Raw genomic sequence first — 11208 nt, 5'->3', positions numbered from 1 at the left:
TGATGAACAGGGCAGGTATGTTTAGGTAGCAGACAAACATTTGTGAATAAATAATAACAATTTCAGGAATGTATGCATGTCAGATATTTATGGGCAGGTTGATCCAAAACTAACAGAATACATTTTGTATTAACTGTTTGTGCTGGTGTTTAAACCATTCGAAGCCTTAAAACTAATTACAATTAAAAATAAATTCTAACTGAGGCAAGAATGCATTTTTTGCATTTTGCATTATTATTATTATTAATATTAATAATAATTTAATGATACTAATAAAAAATAAATATGATAATATAATAATAATGATGATGATAATAATTATACTCATAATAATAATAATACTGATAATAATAATACTGATAATACTAATAATAATAATGATAATGATGATAATCATAATAATGATGATGATAATAATTATACTCATAATAATAATAATACTGATAATAATAATACTGATAATACTAATAATAATGATAATGATGATAATCATAATAATGATGATGATATTAGAACTAATAATGATATTTATTCATGTGTATTCATATGTTTTCCTGGTCTGAAGCTGCTAGCTGTCCTCCTGCTGGCACTAATCACCTGCCATACATTCTGGCTCTGTGAAGAACAGCAGCCGCGGAATTATTTCTCCTCTTTTGTAGCTTTTTCTCCTCCAGACGCGACACGAACAGAAGACTATGTGAGGAGATCGGACTAATAACATGTAGTTTAAGGTAAGACTGTTTATTTATGGATGATATGATTTATTTTAGTGGTGATTTAAAGGCTGCGGCTGCTGCTCAGCATCAGCAGCGTGGATGGATCCACGGATTCACTGTCCGACAGGGAAATGGTTGAAAAGGCGACATGAAATACATGAGATTTATTGTGAGGCAGACATGTGATGTATGAGATATATTAATACATGAGATATATGAGATATATTCATACATGCGAAGCAGCAGCAGGATTCCTGCTTCTATGAATCCATTCCGCTCGTAGTTAACATTTGATAAGTGAAATGGACAAAAGGCTTCATATGGTCACATATTAATCCTTCCTCTGATCCACGACATGGTCTGATCCAGTCCTGGACTGGAATATGTCTCCCGTATCTCCAGTCTGGACTGGATCAGAGACTGGATCAGAGACTGGATCAGAGACTGGAGCCGCAGTACCCTGAATTAAAAAAAGAAATGCTTCAATAGGGTTTATCACGATTCCAGTTCATCGTTAATGCAGTTATTCCCTAGTCATTTAATAACTGGAGACTAGAATGATGGAAACCATCATGACTGATGATTGGTCGATGAGCTGCTCCCTGTGTGTCGGTGAAGGAGGTGAAGGAGGGCCCACATGGGGAGGGCCCACATGGGGAGGACCCCCCCCCCCCCCACATGGGGAGGACCCCCCCCCCCCCATCAGGCCTTCATGTGTTGTCATGTCACTAGACGGTTTAATGTTACGGATCCTCCTAAAACTAGTCCAGCGTCTCTCATCAGCCTTCTGAGAGCTGGAGGAGACATCTGTCCTGTCCTCGTGTCCTCTCCAGCAGGCTTTGTTTCCTAATGTGCGTCCACACCTGCGCTCTGGGGACACAGATCGCTCAGGGGACACTGATCCCTCTGGGGACACAGATCGCTCTGGGGACACTGAGCGCTCTGGGGACACTGATCCCTCTGGGGACACAGATCGCTCTGGGGACACTGAGCGCTCTGGGGACACAGATCGCTCTGGGGACACGGAGCATGCTTCATGGCTCCATGTGACACACACTGTAAAAAAAACCCTGTTGTTTTTACGGTAAAAACCAGCAGCTGTGGTTTCCAGAACGTTACCCTAATAAATCAGGGGCAACTTTTTCTAATATTACGGTAAAATGATATTAACACTGTTGATTTCATGTTTAATTTAGTTTTTCACCATATAAATAAAAAGTTTTTCCATCAAAAGAAACGCTGTTCTGCCATATAATTGACAAAAAAATACTTTATAAATGCTGCATAAATGTTAAATATTACAGTATATTTCTGTTAGAGATATGGTGTTTAGTACATTTAATAGTGAGAAAAAGTATTTTTACAAACAATAAATGCAAAAATGACAGTGATGGCTTGTATATATATATATATATATATATATATATATATATATATAATTAAATACATATTACAGAGTATTTTACAGTGGAGTAATGTATTTTTCAAAAAACGAAACTGTAAAAATACTGTTTTATGTGATATAAACATTTACAGCTTTTCATTGTTACTGAAACTGAATTAACCCATTTATCATTTTACATCTTTTACTGTCATGGTTTAGCAGTTTTTCACAGTAATAAAGGCATTTTTTACAGTGCAGGAGACGTATATTACACAAGATGCACTGGGGAATTCCCCAACTTTAATCTCTGAGTCTGAAGCATTTAAAGGTGTTGATCTACAAACAATCATAATCATCTGAAACATTAATCAGAGAAGTTATTTACCCATTCAGGATCTGTTGAATGTATTAATGCTAATCAGACACTCATATATATATACACTGTAAAAAATGTCTGTAGAATTTATGGTGAAAAACTGCTAAACCATGACAGTAAAATATGTAAAATGATATTACAAAGGTCTGGTCAAAACTAAGACAATTAAAGACCATCAGAGACCGACCAGAGACCATCAGAGACCATCAGAGACCATTAGAGACCATTACAGACCATTAGAGACCATTAGAGACCATCAGAGACAATCAGAGACCATTAGAGACCATTAAAGACCATCAGAGACCGACCAGAGACCATCAGAGACCATCAGAGACCATTAGAGACCATTAAAGACCACTAGAGACCATCAGAGACAATCAGAGACCATTAGAGACCATTAGAGACCATTAAAGACCATCAGAGACCGACCAGAGACCATCAGAGACCATTAGAGACCATCAGAGACCATCAGAGACCATCAGAGACCATTAGAGACCAACCAGAGACCATCAGAGATCATCAGAGACCATCAGAGACCATCAGAGACCATTAGAGACCGACCAGAGACCATCAGAGACCACTAGAGACCGACCAGTCCTCTCATCGAAGGGTGTTCCTGCTCTTCATTTAGTTTCTAACACTGATCAACTGGTGTTCACTGATGCCTCCTTCGGTGTTATAATCTGACAACAAAGGTGTGTCATATTACACTGATTAAATCAGATGTGATGCACCGTATAAAATCTGGTTGGTGTACCTAATAGGGATGTGCATTTCAGGCAATAGTAATATTCGATAATCGTGGGGTACTTAACGATTAATATTTGAATATTCATCAGACAAAACAGAACAAAACAGAGATCGCTAAGTGAACACCTCCTGCAGCAGCAGCACATACACACAGTACTGCTACAGTGCTAACTGTTAGCCTGTTAGCACATACACACTGTATTGCTACAGAGCTAACTGTTAGCCTGTTAGCACATACACACTGTATTGCTACAGAGCTAACTGTTAGCCTGTTAGCACATACACACTGTACTGCTACAGAGCTAACTGTTAGCCTGTTAGCACATACACACTGTACTGCTACAGAGCTAACTGTTAGCCTGTTAGCACATACACACTGTATTGCTACAGAGCTAACTGTTAGCCTGTTAGCACATACACACTGTACTGCTACAGAGCTAACTGTTAGCCTGTTAGCACATACACACTGTACTGCTACAGAGCTAACTGTAGCTAACTGCCGCTAGTGGAGGCTCTTCTTAATGAGCCGCGGGGTCGGAGGCTCTTAACGAGCCGCGGGGTCGGAGGCTCTTCTTAACGAGCCACAGGGGTCGGAGGCTCTTCTTAACGAGCCGCGGGGTCGGAGGCTCTTCTTAATGAGCCGCGGGGTCGGAGGCTCTTAACGAGCCGCAGGGTCGGAGGCTCTTCTTAACGAGCCACAGGGGTCGGAGGCTCTTCTTAACGAGCCGCGGGGTCGGAGGCTCTTCTTCCTTCTTCCTCTGACCCTGCAGCTCGTTAAGAAGTCTGAAAAGCTGCTAAATTTAGCAACAGTCGCTAAATTGTCAACACTGCTTCGCCGGCTTTTACAAACATTTTGTTTTCCAGATATGATGAACTATTCGTTTTTTTATGATTTAATGACTTTTCGAATATGTTGATAACCATTGTGCAGAACTAATGCAGTTGAATTTGTCTAACCCAGATCACATGAACAGATGTGGCCAGAGCAGGATAAAGGAAACGCTCCTCACATGTCGTGTTGTAAGCAGTCGAGTCCGAATGGTCCCTATCATGTGTTGCCCTGTATCGGTTACCTGTTGCAATACGACCAGCTGGGGTCAAATCTGTTTCATCAGCTTGATTCAATGGTGCTGATTAAGAATCATTTGTGTGAAGGATTTTACAGGAAAAGGTCGGATTTTCAACCCATTTAAGGCGGGAAAGCATTACCGCATTTCTACCATTAAAACCGGGGGCGCTGTTGCGTTATTCTACCATTAAAGCTGGGAAAGTGCGTTGTTTTGTAGTATTTGTAGCTTTTTCCACCTTTTTTCGGTCTCTTGAATGAAATGCATCAGAATCCATGTGGGAGTGTCTCAATGCATCATGGGACTTTTCCAGAACTTATAAATCATGGTGAAGACGACTATAGCGGAGGGAGCTCAGATATAACAGCTATAAGCTCTCAGATACTTTATGAATTTCATTTCTATCTGCTACAGAGGCTGAAAAATCTATTATTTAGTAGAAGAGTTGACACTTCTGTTGGATTTACAGAGAAACTTCAGGTTTTAGGGGCTGATTTTAAAATCATTTATTTTACCTTATTTATATTTCTAATTAATTTATACTATTTTGTTAGAATCTGTTTTCACTTTGACATTAAAGAGGGTTTTTTTGATAATTCTTTTTAAAAAGGCCAAATGATATTGACCATGATTTCATGTGTAAAAGCAACAAAAGAGTGAAACATCCAAGAGGGAAGAATACTTTTACAAGCCACTGTAGCTCTCTATACTCCATAGAGTTTACTTTGTTAATGAGGATAAATACCTTTTTGTGAAATACACTGTGAATGATATGCCAGCCTCTTCTGTGAAAAGAAATTCCAAATTCCTTCAACCACTACTAAATATGAATATGGTAATTTGTTTAATAATTTCCTTGATATTTATAATCAGTGTTCCAAATTGATAGTTTAGTAACTCTGTGAGACTGATTTAGGTGAATTGGCTATATTTTCTCTGTTTTACAGAGTTGTGCCCCAATCAAGTCGAATCTTATTATAATAAATAATTATTTATGATAATTATTAATAATTCTGCCATCTAACAACACTTTTGAACTGTGAGACCCACACAAGTGTTGCTCAGGTTCATACTCATAATTTGATATCCTTATGGGAGGGATAGCATTTATGATTTACACCTTCTTTTTTCTTACATTTTTGACGCCCTGTTGCGTGAGGAATGCTATAACTGTTAGAGATAGTATATAATGCATTAATAGTGCCCCTGTGCAAGGTATCATTTATCTTGTCTTGTTTTATAGTTGTAGGATCAGTAAGAGGATTGAGAGTATGAAGGACTGAGCAGACAATAGAGGGAAGGTTAAATGAGCAGCCCTGTCTGTTGCCTGTGGCCTGGTTGATGTTTGCTCTCTAATCTGCAGCCATGCAGAAGACCATTATTGGGTCACTGGCTACTTTGTCCCATCCCATTAATTCCCCAAGTTGAAAGTGGGGCCAGGCGGTTGGATTTCCCTGCCCCACTGTAAAATGGGTGGCTCCTTTACTGGGAGTACTGGAACTGGCCTAAGTGCCAGTATACTGGCCACATATTGTACAAGCCTACATGGGTCTGTTGATGTATTAAGACCCTTGCCTTCTGGAATCGACATTCATTGAAATGACTCTGGAGTAGTCGCTGCTATTTATCACGGCAGCTCCAACAGGCCGTGATGGAGACTTGACACGCAGCTGAACGCTGATTTCCTTTTTGATGCACGTTTAAGTCCTGTCATCTCAGCGCCTCAGTGCTTGGACATCGTTCAAACCATTCACCGTTTACTAAGCCTATCTTCGGTGCATCCCTGTCAAATGTCACACACTAGTAATAAACTGAAAGGCATATTTTACTATGAAATATTTTTCTACCGCATTTTTTAAAAATACAGATGTGCTCATTCTGATGGTAAAGGGGTATTAGAGAACTTTGAGGGCACCTAGGGATGAGCTGGATTAAACAGCATTCTTTAGGGCACAATTTATTTGAGCTTTATCTCCAAAATATTATTTAAAGTTACATAAAAAGCACACAATATTAGACTCATGTATTGTATTTTTATTCCTTCACACCAGCAACAGCGGTGGCGAAAAAATACTTTAAAAAAACAACGAAAAACTGCAGACAAGTTTTAATCAAACAGGTTGAATGATGGGACTGACCAAGTTTGGAGTCAATCAGGTCAAAGCTGTAGGAGGAGGTTGGCCTGGAAATGGCCCAAAACAGCCAAAAATCAAGTTTGAGTCAAGATGGCTGACTTCCTGTTGGGTTTAGGGTATAGGTCCAAAAAGGTTTTTTGGTGCGTCTCCCCATGATAGAAATATGTACCGAATTTTGTTCATTTTCGTGAATGCTCCCCTTAAGGTGCTGCTCCGTTTAAATTTAATAGGGACAGCCACACAATTCTTCACCAGACTTGAAGCACGTTCAAAAATGTGCAACTTTTTAAGTATGAGAACGCCTCCAAAAAGGCAATTAATTTTGTGAAAATAATAATAATAATAATTCCTTCAATTTCAATAGGTTTTGACGAATATGAATTTTATCTGCAACTTTGCTAGTTTGTTATTATTTGATTATTTTGATTTTTTATGTGCACACTCTATGTGTTAAGCTGTGATCCTTTTTGGTTGATATGAAATCTATTTCATCTATCTGGTTTTATGACTTAATAAACTTATTGGGGCTGAGATGGATCAGACAAAGGAAATAAAGGAAACATTTATTGTGACCTTATTGAATCTGGACCCAACAAATACCCCATTGCAAAACAACTAAAAATGAATAATAACTGAAATAAAACTAAGCATTTTCCAAAAATTCAAAATGAATTAAAACTCACTCTAAAAACTCAAAACTAACTGAATTTGACAACAAAATTAAAACTAAAACTAATGAAAAATCCAAAACTATTATAACCTTGTCCTGTATGCTTGCATGAGCCCACTCCTGTAATTGAACTATCATATCATTATATATGATATATATATATATATATCTGATATATGATATATCTATATATAATTCCCAGAGATAGATTCCCTCTGGGCTCTTCAGGTTCCACCTGTAGAGAATTTGAGGCAAATTCCAGCCAGGAATCAAAACGAGTTCAGAAATGAAAGCCCTGAAGCAGGACCATGAGTAGCATTTTAAATTTGTTCTGTAAAACCTGGGGAAATAAAAGAGGTGCATTGACCATCAAAACAACAGAAGCATTGTTTATTGTTGTTAATGAGGAAGTTATTCCGCAGTGTGACAGTGCTTTGGCTGAACCACAGACACAATAATCAGGGAAACAGGTAAAACACTTCCAGTGTTCATATACATACAGCAGATGGTCGATGGTGTAACGTTTGTTTTCCTTTGTGTAAGATAAGTGATTCAAACTGAACCATCAAGGGACCGGTATTCCAGTTTAGGTTATTCTGGTATTCCAGTTTAGGTTATTCTGGTATTCCAGTTTAGGTTATTCTGGTATTCCAGTTTAGGTTATTCTGGTATTCCAGTTTAGGTTATTCTGGTATTCCATATTATCTTATTCTGGTATTCCAGTTTAGGTTATTCTGGTATTCCAGTTAAGGTTATTCTGGTATTCCAGTTTAGGTTATTCTGGTATTCCAGTTAAGGTTATTCTGGTATTCTAGTTTAGGTTATTCTGGTATTCCAGTTAGGTTATTCTGGTATTCCAGTTAAGGTTATTCTGGTATTCCAGTTTAGGTTATTCTGGTATTCCAGTTAGGTTATTCTGGTATTCTAGTTTAGGTTATTCTGGTATTCCAGTTAGGTTATTCTGGTATTCTAGTTTAGGTTATTCTGGTATTCCAGTTAAGGTTATTCTGGTATTCCAGTTAGATTATTCTGGTATTCCAGTTAGGTTATTCTGGTATTCTAGTTTAGGTTATTCTGGTATTCCAGTTAGGTTATTCTGGTATTCTAGTTTAGGTTATTCTGGTATTCCAGTTAAGGTTATTCTGGTATTCCAGTTAGGTTATTCTGGTATTCTAGTTTAGATTATTCTGGTATTCCAGTTAGGTTATTCTGGTATTCTAGTTTAGGTTATTCTGGTATTCCAGTTAAGGTTATTCTGGTATTCCAGTTAGATTATTCTGGTATTCCAGTTAGGTTATTCTGGTATTCTAGTTTAGGTTATTCTGGTATTCCAGTTAGGTTATTCTGGTATTCTAGTTTAGGTTATTCTGGTATTCCAGTTAAGGTTATTCTGGTATTCCAGTTAGGTTATTCTGGTATTCTAGTTTAGATTATTCTGGTATTCCAGTTAAGGTTATTCTGGTATTCTAGTTTAGATTATTCTGGTATTCCAGTTTAGGTTATTCTGGTATTCCAGTTTAGATTATTCTGGTATTCCAGTTTAGGTTATTCTGGTATTCCAGTTAGGTTATTCTGGTATTCTAGTTTAGGTTATTCTGGTATTCCAGTTAGGTTATTCTGGTATTCCAGTTAAGGCTTTTCTGGTATTCTAGTTTAGGTTATTCTGGTATTCCAGTTAGGTTATTCTGGTATTCTAGTTTAGGTTATTCTGGTATTCCAGTTAGGTTATTCTGTTATTCCAGTTAAGGTTATTCTGGTATTCTAGTTTAGGTTATTCTGGTATTCCAGTTAGGATATTCTGGTATTCCAGTTAAGGTTATTCTGGTATTCCAGTTAGGTTATTCTGGTATTCCAGTTAGGTTATTCTGGTATTCCAGTTAGGTTATTCTGGTATTCCAGTTAGGTTTAGGCTCTTCTTAACAAGCCGGAGGCGGTTAATTCACCATCACGATGTTTATGATCAGCGGAGACTCTGATTAATTAGCCATGCTGCTTTCAGCTGCTGACACTGTTAGCGACAGTGAAAACCAAACGATATTTCAGGTTATTTTTTGCAATAACGATATTCTTGACGATATTGCAAAATACTGAAAAATATATAGAACATTTGCCTTTTTGGTATGAATAAATAAAAATCATACAACAAAATAAAAATCAACCATCAATCTAAATACAGTGTAAAGTGCAAATTTTAACAGTTGCCAAATCAAAAAGATGTACTCTTGAATCTTCAGTGCAAATGGAAGATGGCGGCCATCTTGAAAAATGGCCGCCATCTTGGAATTTAAAGTAACTGTGGGTGGGTTATTGTCAAGTGACCCACAGATACTGCTCATGCCAATTTGTATGCTTGTATCACCAAATAAACCATTATATCATTCAATAGCTCCACTAAGGTGTTGGCCATCTTGAAAAATGGCCGCCATCTTGGAATTTGCGATGGCCTAATATACAGATTTGTTTGAAACAAATCCACCAACACATCCACCAAATTGTGTGCTTCTATCACAAAATAAACAATTCTTGTGATTTATTGAGCTAATCCGCCCCACTGGGGATGCACATTTTTGGGGGGTGCTCCCCACACGTTTAGCCCCATTGCTCCTTCCATGAATGCACGATCCTTACAAGCTGTACCTCATTGTAAAGGTGACTAATCAGGCTTTCCAAAAATATACAATTCATCACCAGTTGGTATTATTAAAAGGGCAGTTTTTATTCATCATTGATTTATTCGTATAACAAATGCCTGCCACGGCCACTAGGGGGCGCTTTTGAGGTGGCCCAATATCCAGATTTGTTTGAAACATATTCACCAACACATCTACCAAATTTCATGCTTTTATCACAAAGTGAACGATTGGTGTAAAATATTGAGCTAATCCGCCCCACTATAGTAAATAATAACAATAATCATTTATTAGCATAGCTGGAAACTAGTCGATAAGGGAACTTATTTAGTAATCAAACTAATTTGAAACACGTATGAAAATGGAACTACTTGACTCCGTTTTCACTGTGAATGAGAATGACTTCTCAGCCTGTTATCAAGGCTGTGATTGTCTTCACATCTACAAACAATAATCACATGTATGTCCTCACAGCATGCACAGGGTCAACCAGGCCAGGGACACAATGCTGCTGGAAGAACTGGTTCCTGGAACTGCATCAGTTCTGGGTTCAAACAGGGTTGTTCTCACAGTTCACTCACTGAATTGCTCCACTTCTTTTCTCACAATTTCTCTTTACTACAGCTTTACCAAAGGGATTCTCTGCAGTTGATAATGTTTTCTTCTCAGTGAAAACTGATTTAACCTCATCTAGTGACATATCATAGCAGTGTGTCTCTAAATATGATTGACAGTTGAAGACTTTGTCCAAGTCTGTTGTTTCTCACATGTTTAATAACCACAAAAGATGCGTCCCCTTGATACTTCAAAAGCCTTTGTTTACCACAGAGGAGGAAAGACTTCGCCATCCAAAGCAAATAAGTTTCTGCTGTGAGGATAAAGGACCCGGCAGCAAGGGCAGAGCACATTGCTTATTAATATTTCATCTCCTCGCTCTGATCTCACTTTAAAAACAGAAATGAAAAGGGCTAGATAGAAAAATGAGATAGGAGTTAAATAGGAAAAACCCAGTGAGAACTTTTCAATTTCTGGTTTTCGGAAGCAGGGGCAGAAAAACAAACAGTGGAACAGGATAGTATTACCTCCCCATAGTGCATTGTTAACAAAGAGCCCCGTTTCAACTTTCAGACACTCCCAACTCTCATCACCTGATGATGATCCAGTCACTCCCCGTCCCCAGCCATTATTCTTTATAAAACCTGCTCCCAGACTCTTGTTACTCTTTATAGAAATCTGCTCCCAGCCTCTTATTACTCTTTATAAAACCTGCTCCCAGCCTCTTATTACTCTTTATAGAAATCTGCTCCCAGCCTCTTATTACTCTTTATAAAACCTGCTCCCAGACTCTTATTACTCTTTATAAAACCTGCTCCCAGACTCTTATTACTCTTTATAAAACCTGCTCACAACCTCTTGTTATTCTTTATAAAACCTGCTCCCAGCCTCTTATTACTCTTTATAGAAATCTGCTCCCAGCCTC

General features: G+C 38.0%; 1 protein-coding gene across 1 annotated transcript in view; it reads left to right on the top strand.

Annotated features, from left to right (window-relative positions):
- The first annotated feature begins 623 nt into the window (after positions 1 to 623).
- The window catches only part of slco4a1 (solute carrier organic anion transporter family, member 4A1), a 36858-nt gene continuing 26273 nt past the window's right edge, over positions 624 to 11208 (top strand). Inside the window, exon 1 of the mRNA XM_059333738.1 lies at positions 624 to 731. The gene's annotated coding sequence lies outside the window, so the exon portion shown is untranslated. The remainder of the gene's footprint in view (positions 732 to 11208) is intronic.

Source organism: Centropristis striata, chromosome 5 (assembly GCF_030273125.1).
Source record: "Centropristis striata isolate RG_2023a ecotype Rhode Island chromosome 5, C.striata_1.0, whole genome shotgun sequence".
NCBI classification, from domain to species: Eukaryota; Metazoa; Chordata; class Actinopteri; order Perciformes; family Serranidae; genus Centropristis; species Centropristis striata.
The sequence above is the reverse complement of the archived record's forward strand: the minus strand, read 5'-3'. Positions and strand labels throughout refer to the sequence as shown.